The sequence below is a fragment of the Maylandia zebra genome, linkage group LG9 (assembly GCF_041146795.1).
Source record: "Maylandia zebra isolate NMK-2024a linkage group LG9, Mzebra_GT3a, whole genome shotgun sequence".
NCBI lineage: Eukaryota > Metazoa > Chordata > Actinopteri > Cichliformes > Cichlidae > Maylandia > Maylandia zebra.
Genome location: NC_135175.1, coordinates 609,218 through 618,262, shown reverse-complemented (window position 1 = coordinate 618,262; position 9,045 = coordinate 609,218). Strand labels below are relative to the sequence as shown.

General features: G+C 41.5%; 1 long non-coding RNA gene across 1 annotated transcript; it reads right to left on the bottom strand.

Moving 5' to 3' along the window:
• Positions 1 to 234: 234 nt before the first annotated feature.
• Positions 235 to 7,789, bottom strand: LOC143420206 (uncharacterized). Its single transcript, XR_013100020.1, has 2 exons — positions 6,198 to 7,789; positions 235 to 2,836 (listed from the first exon to the last, which is right to left on the bottom strand). It is a non-coding gene; the product is annotated as an uncharacterized LOC143420206 (long non-coding RNA).
• Positions 7,790 to 9,045: the final 1,256 nt, after the last annotated feature.

The window sequence follows — 9,045 nt, the reverse complement described above, 5'->3', positions numbered from 1 at the left end:
CCCGTAGGAACGCTGCGTTACTGCGTTACTAAAACCGTGATTTTTTTGCGAGAATGTCTCATGACAATTGAAGGAAATTGCCTTCCCGGGTTTCCTCCGTGGCGTGAGCGATAAGCAGAGTTCTGTCCTTTCCTTCTAAGATTCCTAATTATTTAAAGTAACACTCAGGTATGCCATTCAGCGTGTTAGTACGAGCTCGGGAGCAGCTTGGGAGAACAAGAAAACAGAGACTGCTTTAGGTTGCCTTCCCAATCGACTCAAAGGTTTATTTGATACACAGCAGTTTATATAGATGAAAAAAGGTTCGTGTGTCAGCTTTCCCAGTTCAAACCGGTACAGACCAAATAAGGAAACGTCTTCCTGCCTTCTGAGCAAAGAAGTATCCTGTGTAGTTTATCAGTTCAGCTACAATTTATGATCATCCCAGCAAAATACACTCCTAGACATAGAATACAGAGTTCTTTCATCAGTGAATTCTGAAACAAACCACCTAGCCTTTAACGAGCCTTTTCCAGGAGATAAAGAAAAGGGAGGATGGGAGTAAAGAAGTGGTCTCATCTCTGTGGTGTTTTCGACCTTGAGGTACCAGCTTGTGAGTCTCACATTAATTCTTGGGTCACAGAGAAAGAGAAAAACAACTAGTAGATTGGCCTTATTGAGTAACAGTTTTCCTGTATAAAACAATATCCTGTAAATGCTTACCGTGGTATCAAAACATCATAACAGTTCTCCCCTTTTATCATGTAATGATAACATAGTATAAAGACAGAATGTAATAACATAATATAAAGATAAATCATAAACGTGAAACAAATCATAAATGTGAAACAAATCATAAATGTAACTAGTCCTTCGAGTGAGCTTAATATCAAAATCTTAAAAAGAAGAAAAGAAAAAGAAGAAAACGTCATTCTCTTCTTTGACAATCGAGTAATTCACAATCTAATGCTCAATACATACATCAGGATCATCATTGATGACATCTGACACATAATCTGGGTCAATTTGTGCCAATTGCAAATACATTGAAGTAGCTGTACCAGTAGCTATACGGGTTATCATTGAACGTACACAGGGTACCACACAACAGACAATAATCATCAAAAACATGCTGCAACGGTTACAAAGGCTACAATTAGTTTCTTCCATCTTCCAAACGTGTCCTGTAGCCACTTATGTAGCCACTGACCGTGACCTGTATTGGCAATTAGTTCTATCTGCAATGCTTCAAGTTTATTCATAGCTTGTGTGAATGAACCGTTAGGAGCGGTGTTATTGGGAATGAAAGTACAGCATACATCAACGGTTACTAGACCACAGGTACCGGTCCAATTAACAGGTAAAGCTAATCTAAGAGTATTATTGCACAACCAATAAGCACGTGGGATTGGTCTGGTCAGGCGCGTGACCATGTGTGATTTAACTAACTCCCCCCAGTCAGTATCATTTAAGACACCCTCTGGGGGAACAATGATCGAGTCTCTGCTCGAACTTGAACTGTGTGTGTGTTCCTCCAGATATGATACAACTTCAGCCACAGAGACAGCTAGCCATGTCTCATTACAGCGTGCACCTGGGGAGTCAGAGAAAAATGTGTAGTTATCCTTTGTATAATCTATGTGTGTGTCTGGGCCAGTTAACTTTAGTCTGCGCAGACATATCATACTAGTATTAAAATGGAGAGGGATCTGTCTTAATGGCAGTGAGGGTTTTAACCTATTCTTGGGGCGTTTCATTGGGGCGCAGGTCCCTGCGGTGTCATTAGATAACTTCAATAATTCGCCTAATGGAGTCTCAGGGTTAGTTGGTGTGTGTGTGTGTCTAAGTAGGCAGTCGAGAGGGCTCAGAGTCAACTGTAAAGCGTCTTTAAAGAGAGCATTATTTCCGCTGATTTTCTCTAGTCCCTCAGTGAGGGGGAAACCGGATATGGGGTATCCTACTATTACCTGTTCTGGATTAGCCTTTGAACAGACATAACAGTTACTGTTTCCTAAATCACGAGCGGCTGTTCTGGCATTTTCATACCAGGCGTTAGCTCCTGTTCTAGAGGGTGCATAAAATGGTTTATTAGTGGCGTCTATGTTGCTATTTACTGATTTTAGGGAGCGTGAGGAGTGCATTAAGTAGGTGTCTTGCAAAATGGAGCATGAGGTATAGTCAGCAAAATATGACCTGCAGAAATGTGAACATGGTTGCAGTTTACAATACAAAATAGCAAAGAGAAATCCTAAGGTTAATGCGATAGATATGATAAATAACCTAAATATATAAGAAAGTATATAAGAAAAACAGTTCTTCAGTTGTCTCCTGGCCTGGTCCCAGGTTCGAGAGACATTGAATAAGCGTCGTATGATGACAATGGGCATTTCATTTTCTCCATTATCAGGATGAAATGAGTCTGGCTTTATCAGGTTAGACATCATGTGGTACTTTTGGCTTTCTGTTCCTGCTGGATGTTTGAGTACCTTGTTGTTGTTCTTTCAGACGTTGTGTGTTAATCAGTGATTGTGTGTGTGTATGTAACTTTTGGATCCGGGCGCTGGCTCGCCTGAGATGTCATCTACCCGTGTGTGTTTATTTGCTCTAGTTCCGGGCGCTGGCTCGCCGGAGATGTCGTCTGCTTGATCCGACGCCTGAGATGGTCCGATTGGGCTGGTCTTAACCCTGCTGGCATGAATCCACTGAGGTTGTCCGTCTGTGAGGATGCTGGTTCTTCGTCACTGCCAGTACAGTCTGGGGCTGGAACACGCGCGGCCTCCCAGAGAGTCCTTGGTTTTAGTGGCTTCTCCAACATGCGTCTCCTTGTCTCCACTGGTGGAACTGTGGAGGGGAAAAGCTGAGAGAGACAAACTTTCTGATAGTTATTATTCAGTTTTTCTACCAGGTTGTGAACATCAGTGGACAATGCAATATACATCACCTTCTACTAGCGGTGCCCCTCTGGAAGCTGACCATGGTGTTGGAAATAGTCTTATTTCAAATGGAGATAATTTGGTTACTTCAGATTGAGTCATTCTAATCTCACACAGGACTTGAGTAAGTAATTTGACCCAGGTCATTAAAGTTTTAGCACACTTTTGAATACTTCTAATGTGAATGAAGATCCTCTATCACTGTTAATCTGGTGAGGTATTCCGAATCTGGGTATTATTTCATTGCTCAACTTTTGACAGACTACTTCTGCAGTTTCTTTTGATGTTGGATAAGCTTCTACTCATTTACTAAATTGGTCCACTATTACCAGTAAGTACTTGATGCTTCCTTGCGCTGGCATATGTGTAAAATCAATTTGTAATGTATGAAATGGAAAATCTGGTTGTGGTAAATGCTGATGTTTCGCTTTTGATTTTCCTACATTAGTTCGCGCACATGTTAGACAGGTTGCTAATATGCTTTTTACTGCATGTGATGTTTTCTCAATTACAAATCTTGATTTTATTGCCCCTATTACCCCTCTTTGTCCGACATGACTCACACAGTGAAAATGTCGGGCAAGGACTGGCATCAGGGAATATGGGAGGGCAATCAAACCCTTAAGATTTTGTATAAGCCATCTCTGTCATCTAAGGTACAGTCATTATTCTCCCAATAGGTGTAATCACATGCAGAGGCCTGCTCTTGTATGAATTTTAAATCAACATTTGTGTCTAAATAGTCTGGGAGTGTAACAAGTGGCAGCTGTAGGGGCACAGATAATACTTCCTGTGGAGGTGGGAGCTGTGATGCAGCTGCAGCCTTGGCTGTCACGTCTGCTAAGGCATTACCTGTTGCTTCGTCTGTGTCAGCTGTACTGTGTCCTTTCGTTTTTACAACTGCAACGGCCGATGGCAGCTGTATAGCCTGAAAAAGTCTTTGAACAAAATCACAATTTAGCAATTTATTTTCCATCAGCAGATCTAAATCCTCTCTGTCTCCACAATGTGCCAAAGTCATGCACAACGCCAAATGCATAGCGGCTGTGTGCGTAAATTGTCACATGCTTATCCAAATGTAGCTCACAGGCGCGTATTAAAGCCATGAGCTCTGCTTTTTGTGCTGAGTGAAATGGTAATGAGTGAGCCTCTAGTATGATGTCAGGCACTGTTACCACTGGATAGCCACAAAGAAATGAGTTGTCATTCGGCCTTGAACAGGACCCGTCCACATAAACCGTGGCTGAGTCTGGGATAGGTGTTTGCTCTAAATCTGGACGTTGTGCTGTGGATTCCTGTATACGTGTCATGCAGTCATGAACGTCAAGCCTGTCTGAGCCATCCTGTCGGTCACAAGAACACAGCATAGGATCAATAAATGTGCTGGCGAATCAGGTGTGCTGCTCGCTTTTATAGTGAGATTTGCATATGTTGTTTAGTTATGTTTGCTACAATGGTCGTGACCTGGTGATTGGTGTGTAGAATAGTGTCATGTGAGAGTGTGAGCTTCCCGCAGTCCCTTATCATGATAGAGCAAGCTGCTACTGCCCTCAGGCAGGCTGGCATTCCTGAACAATTCAGGCAGCACCTTTGAGTGGCGGAGGTCAGCACTCCCTGTAATGCATTGAAAGAGGCAGTCATTTCTGTGGACCACAGTATTCGAGGAGGCTTGTCTTTTTTTTTTTACAACAGTCACGCAGAATGTGGTCATGAAAAGAACAGTCTGGTATCCACTGTCTGCAATAGTTCACCATGCCCAGGAAGGACAACATTTCCTTCTGTGTAGTGGGCCGAGGGACGGAGGTCACAGCTTTGACCCTGTCTGCAGTCATGGAACGTTTTCCGTGAGACAGTGTGAATCCCAAATATTGAACAGAAGTCTGACAGTACTGCATTTTCTTTGCTGATGCTTTGTGGCCAGTCTTTTGGAGGTGCTGGAGAAGCATGTGTGTAGCAGTTTGACATAGTTTTTCACTTTCAGCACAGAGGAGGAGGTCATCCACATGTGGATCAGGGTGCAGCCCTGGAGGAGTGAAGCACCATTGAGAAAGCAGCAGAGCTGTCTATCATGCCTTGGGGCAAACGAGTCCAAGTGTACTGCTTATTTCTATGTGTGAATGCAAATAACGACTGTGTGTCACAGGTACTGAGAAAAAGGAGTGGAGCATAAATCCACCACGGTAAAATGTGTATGCAATGCATGTCAATATGCTGTGAACATCTGAAACGAGAGGTGGCAGAGGAATGTTGACTGCATTAATTTGCCTTAAGTCTTGTATGAAACGCCATACGCCAGGTTTGTTAGGCTTTGGCACAGGATTGACAGGAGTGTGGGCTTTATTACTCCTGTAGTCAATAAATCTCCTATCATGACATCTAGGGCTGCGGCTTTTTCCGTGGAAATGGGATGCTGCTTGACATATACTGCTTGTTGTGTTTTAATAGGTGTACGTGATAAAGTGTACAGTCAATAAATCCTATCTCATTCTCACTTTTTGACCACAATGTCATATTCTGGTATTCAGCTGGCAACATAAGTGCAGAAATAGTACAGTGGATAGGGTAGGTTAGATCTATGTGACGACATGGTGTAGTTATGTCATAAACTATGTCTGAGTTATGTGACAAAATCACTGTTTGACCTTCACTTGTGTGAGCAGTTATCATGTTGTTGAACAGTGTGAGAGAAACAAAAGTGTGGCTCCCAGTCATGGGATTACCTGTTAGTGGCGTCTGTACACGTTTTTTTTTTTTTTTTGGCACAGTGTGTGACATAGAGTACCGGACAAAAAGGATGTTGAGTTCATTCTCTGCTGAGGGTCCAGCTGACACAGAGGATGTTCCTTCTCCATCATGTCGGTACATAGGGCAGAGAAAACATAAGCTGTTATCAGTGTCAGCAAACATTTCACCCTTTATGTTAAATGAAATACACAAATTCATTTTTGCCTTGGGTGTCTGCGGCTGCTGGAAAACTGAGCTGAATTTGCACCTCTAGCTTGTCCAACAGTGCATAAAGCGTTTTATGAATACTAGGATAGATTCATCAGGCTTCTGTTTACACATAGTTACTGCATTTAAGTCAATTTTGTCTCTGGACATTGTTAGCAGGAATTTCTTTAGATTCTTAAAGAAATCGGCGACTTTGTCATTATTTACCCTCCTTTTGTCCATAGCGGTAACATTTGATGCATCACGTCGCGGCATTCTATCATATATTTTCTACAGGACTTTTTAAGCAGACTACTTTTCTTATCACAAATGATATTCAACATTTCTACTGACCTGTTTTCTGGCGATAATCGTTCGGGATAAGGCTCCGAAAAGAAATTAGAATGCATTGAACTTCTTAAGTTGTAAACAAAGTCAGTCACATAAGCACTCCCGCATGTTCTGGATACGTGATCATGGACGTCTTCACCGATTCGCGGACGTAGGTTACACGTAACCGGAAATGGGAGTTATACTGAGCCGTTATTTGAGACTTTATTTTGTATTTTATTAATTTTTGGTTTTACAGGTACTTTAGATTTTTTTATCGGACCTGTCTGTGGTCTTTGAATAATTCTGACCCATGTTCAGTGATTTCCAGAGGGGTTTACACGCTAGGAGGATTTAGGTTAGTATTTTCGCTGCGGCACAGCTGAGGTCACTTTAAATTTATTGCTAGCAATTTTTTGTTTGTGTGAGCAACTCTCACTTAGCGAGCAACTCCTCGCAAAACAACAGGCAACTCCCTGTGTCTTTCTGCTTTTAATTTACTGCTTTTAACCCTTGAGACCCGTGTTTTTTTTTTTGTTTTTTGTTTTTTTTTTTTTTTAAAAGAAAAATTAAACAATTAATTATTATTATTATTTTTTTTTTTTACGTATAAATGTGTTGTGTCTTTCCACTTGATTATAACTGATTTATTTATAACATTTTATATAAAAGAAAAACGAGAAGCACATTAATTCATAGTAATTTAACATAAAATTGTTTGATAGTGTTAATTTGGAAAGCCACAACTCTAGCGGGTCCACCAACACCACACAAGGGTTAATTTACTTTATTCGGGGACTGAGGAAGTCAGTCAGTGTATCTCTCTGGATCACTAAGTGAAACTTCGTCAGCATATCCCGTTTTTTTTATGGATCGATCACTGAGAGAGGTATAATAGGTCTTTATATAAATATGAAAGACGCATATTTACCTTCTGTCAGCAATCCCACTTCTGACACCAAGATTGAAGGAAATTGCCTTCCCGGGTTTCCTCCGTGGCGTGAGCGATAAGCAGAGTTCTGTCCTTTCCTTCTAAGATTCCTAATTATTTAAAGTAACACTCAGGTATGCCATTCAGCGTGTTAGTACGAGCTCGGGAGCAGCTTGGGAGAACAAGAAAACAGAGACTGCTTTAGGTTGCCTTCCCAATCGACTCAAAGGTTTATTTGATACACAGCAGTTTATATAGATGAAAAAAGGTTCGTGTGTCAGCTTTCCCAGTTCAAACCGGTACAGACCAAATAAGGAAACGTCTTCCTGCCTTCTGAGCAAAGAAGTATCCTGTGTAGTTTATCAGTTCAGCTACAATTTATGATCATCCCAGCAAAATACACTCCTAGACATAGAATACAGAGTTCTTTCATCAGTGAATTCTGAAACAAACCACCTAGCCTTTAACGAGCCTTTTCCAGGAGATAAAGAAAAGGGAGGATGGGAGTAAAGAAGTGGTCTCATCTCTGTGGTGTTTTCGACCTTGAGGTACCAGCTTGTGAGTCTCACATTAATTCTTGGGTCACAGAGAAAGAGAAAAACAACTAGTAGATTGGCCTTATTGAGTAACAGTTTTCCTGTATAAAACAATATCCTGTAAATGCTTACCGTGGTATCAAAACATCATAACAACAATGACGTAAGCGAGTGCGACGGCTGTGGTAGCACGTGTGTCAACAATAGAAAACATGGAGCGAGGGATAGAGTACGATCGTGCAGCATTTAATACTTGGAAATACTGACATTACTTTGAATTTGACTCTTTAAAAAGCGACAAAAACATAAGCGTACGTTGTACACTCTGCATCAGAAGAAAACTTCTTTCTACGTCGAAAAATTCCACTTCCAACCTGAGCAAGCACCTAGCACGCTGCCACAAGAATGTTAAATTGACAGAAAACCCCCAGGATCCCCTCACTGACGTGACCGCTGTGGCTACCACATCTACTTCCACCGGGCAAACCTCAGATGGACTCACTCCTGCTAAACAGGTTAAACTAGACGTAAGAGCGACAGGACTTAGTGCCGCTGAACTGAAGAAGCTCGTCGCTGCCTATATCGTCGAGGACATGTTGCCGATTTCCACTGTTGACTCTGAATCATTCCGACGCATCGTAGAAAAAATACCAACTAAAAGTGGTGTCAAGCTGCCCCAGAGAAAGTCATTTGTAGGATACCTTGAGAGAGAATATGACAAAATGAACTCTAACTTGAAGGCTACACTCGAAGAGGCAGAGTTTGTTTCCACCACTGCTGACATCTGGACGGTAAATAATAAAAGTTTTATGGGTGTAACAGTTCACTGGATTAATTCCACATTACAGCGCAACAAGGCCGCTCTAGCATGCAAGAGAATTAGAGGCAGCCATATGTAACAGAGTTAATAATACATATGAAAAACATGCACTTACCTGTTCTTAATTATCATTTTAAGTGTGAATTTTATCATTTTTTTTTTAATTGTATTTTATTTTGAAAACCCAGAAACCGGATCTCACCCTAACGTTTAGAAGCTGCTAAGGCTTCCGCTCCTCACAGCGCGCGCTTGCACTGTGAGGGTAAGTCCGGTAATGAAAGGCTCTGGCATTTTTATGGTTTCTGGTGTGAATGTTGTTACATAAGTTGTACATGTCGATGTATATAGGTTCATATTGATATTAGAAAGTTTCTGTGTAACTGAAACAAAGGCGGGTTGCTGTTAAATAGTGTTTCTGCCGTATTTATGCTCTTTGGCAGTTAGTCTTTGTCAGCCCCCTAGTGGTTGCTGCGCATAGCAGGAAATGTGTTTGGATTTACCGTTTTTCTGTGCTTTTTGTGATGTTGCTTTACATTGTAGGAGCTACAATTGCCGGTACCACCAGAAGACACCTGTTGAATGTGT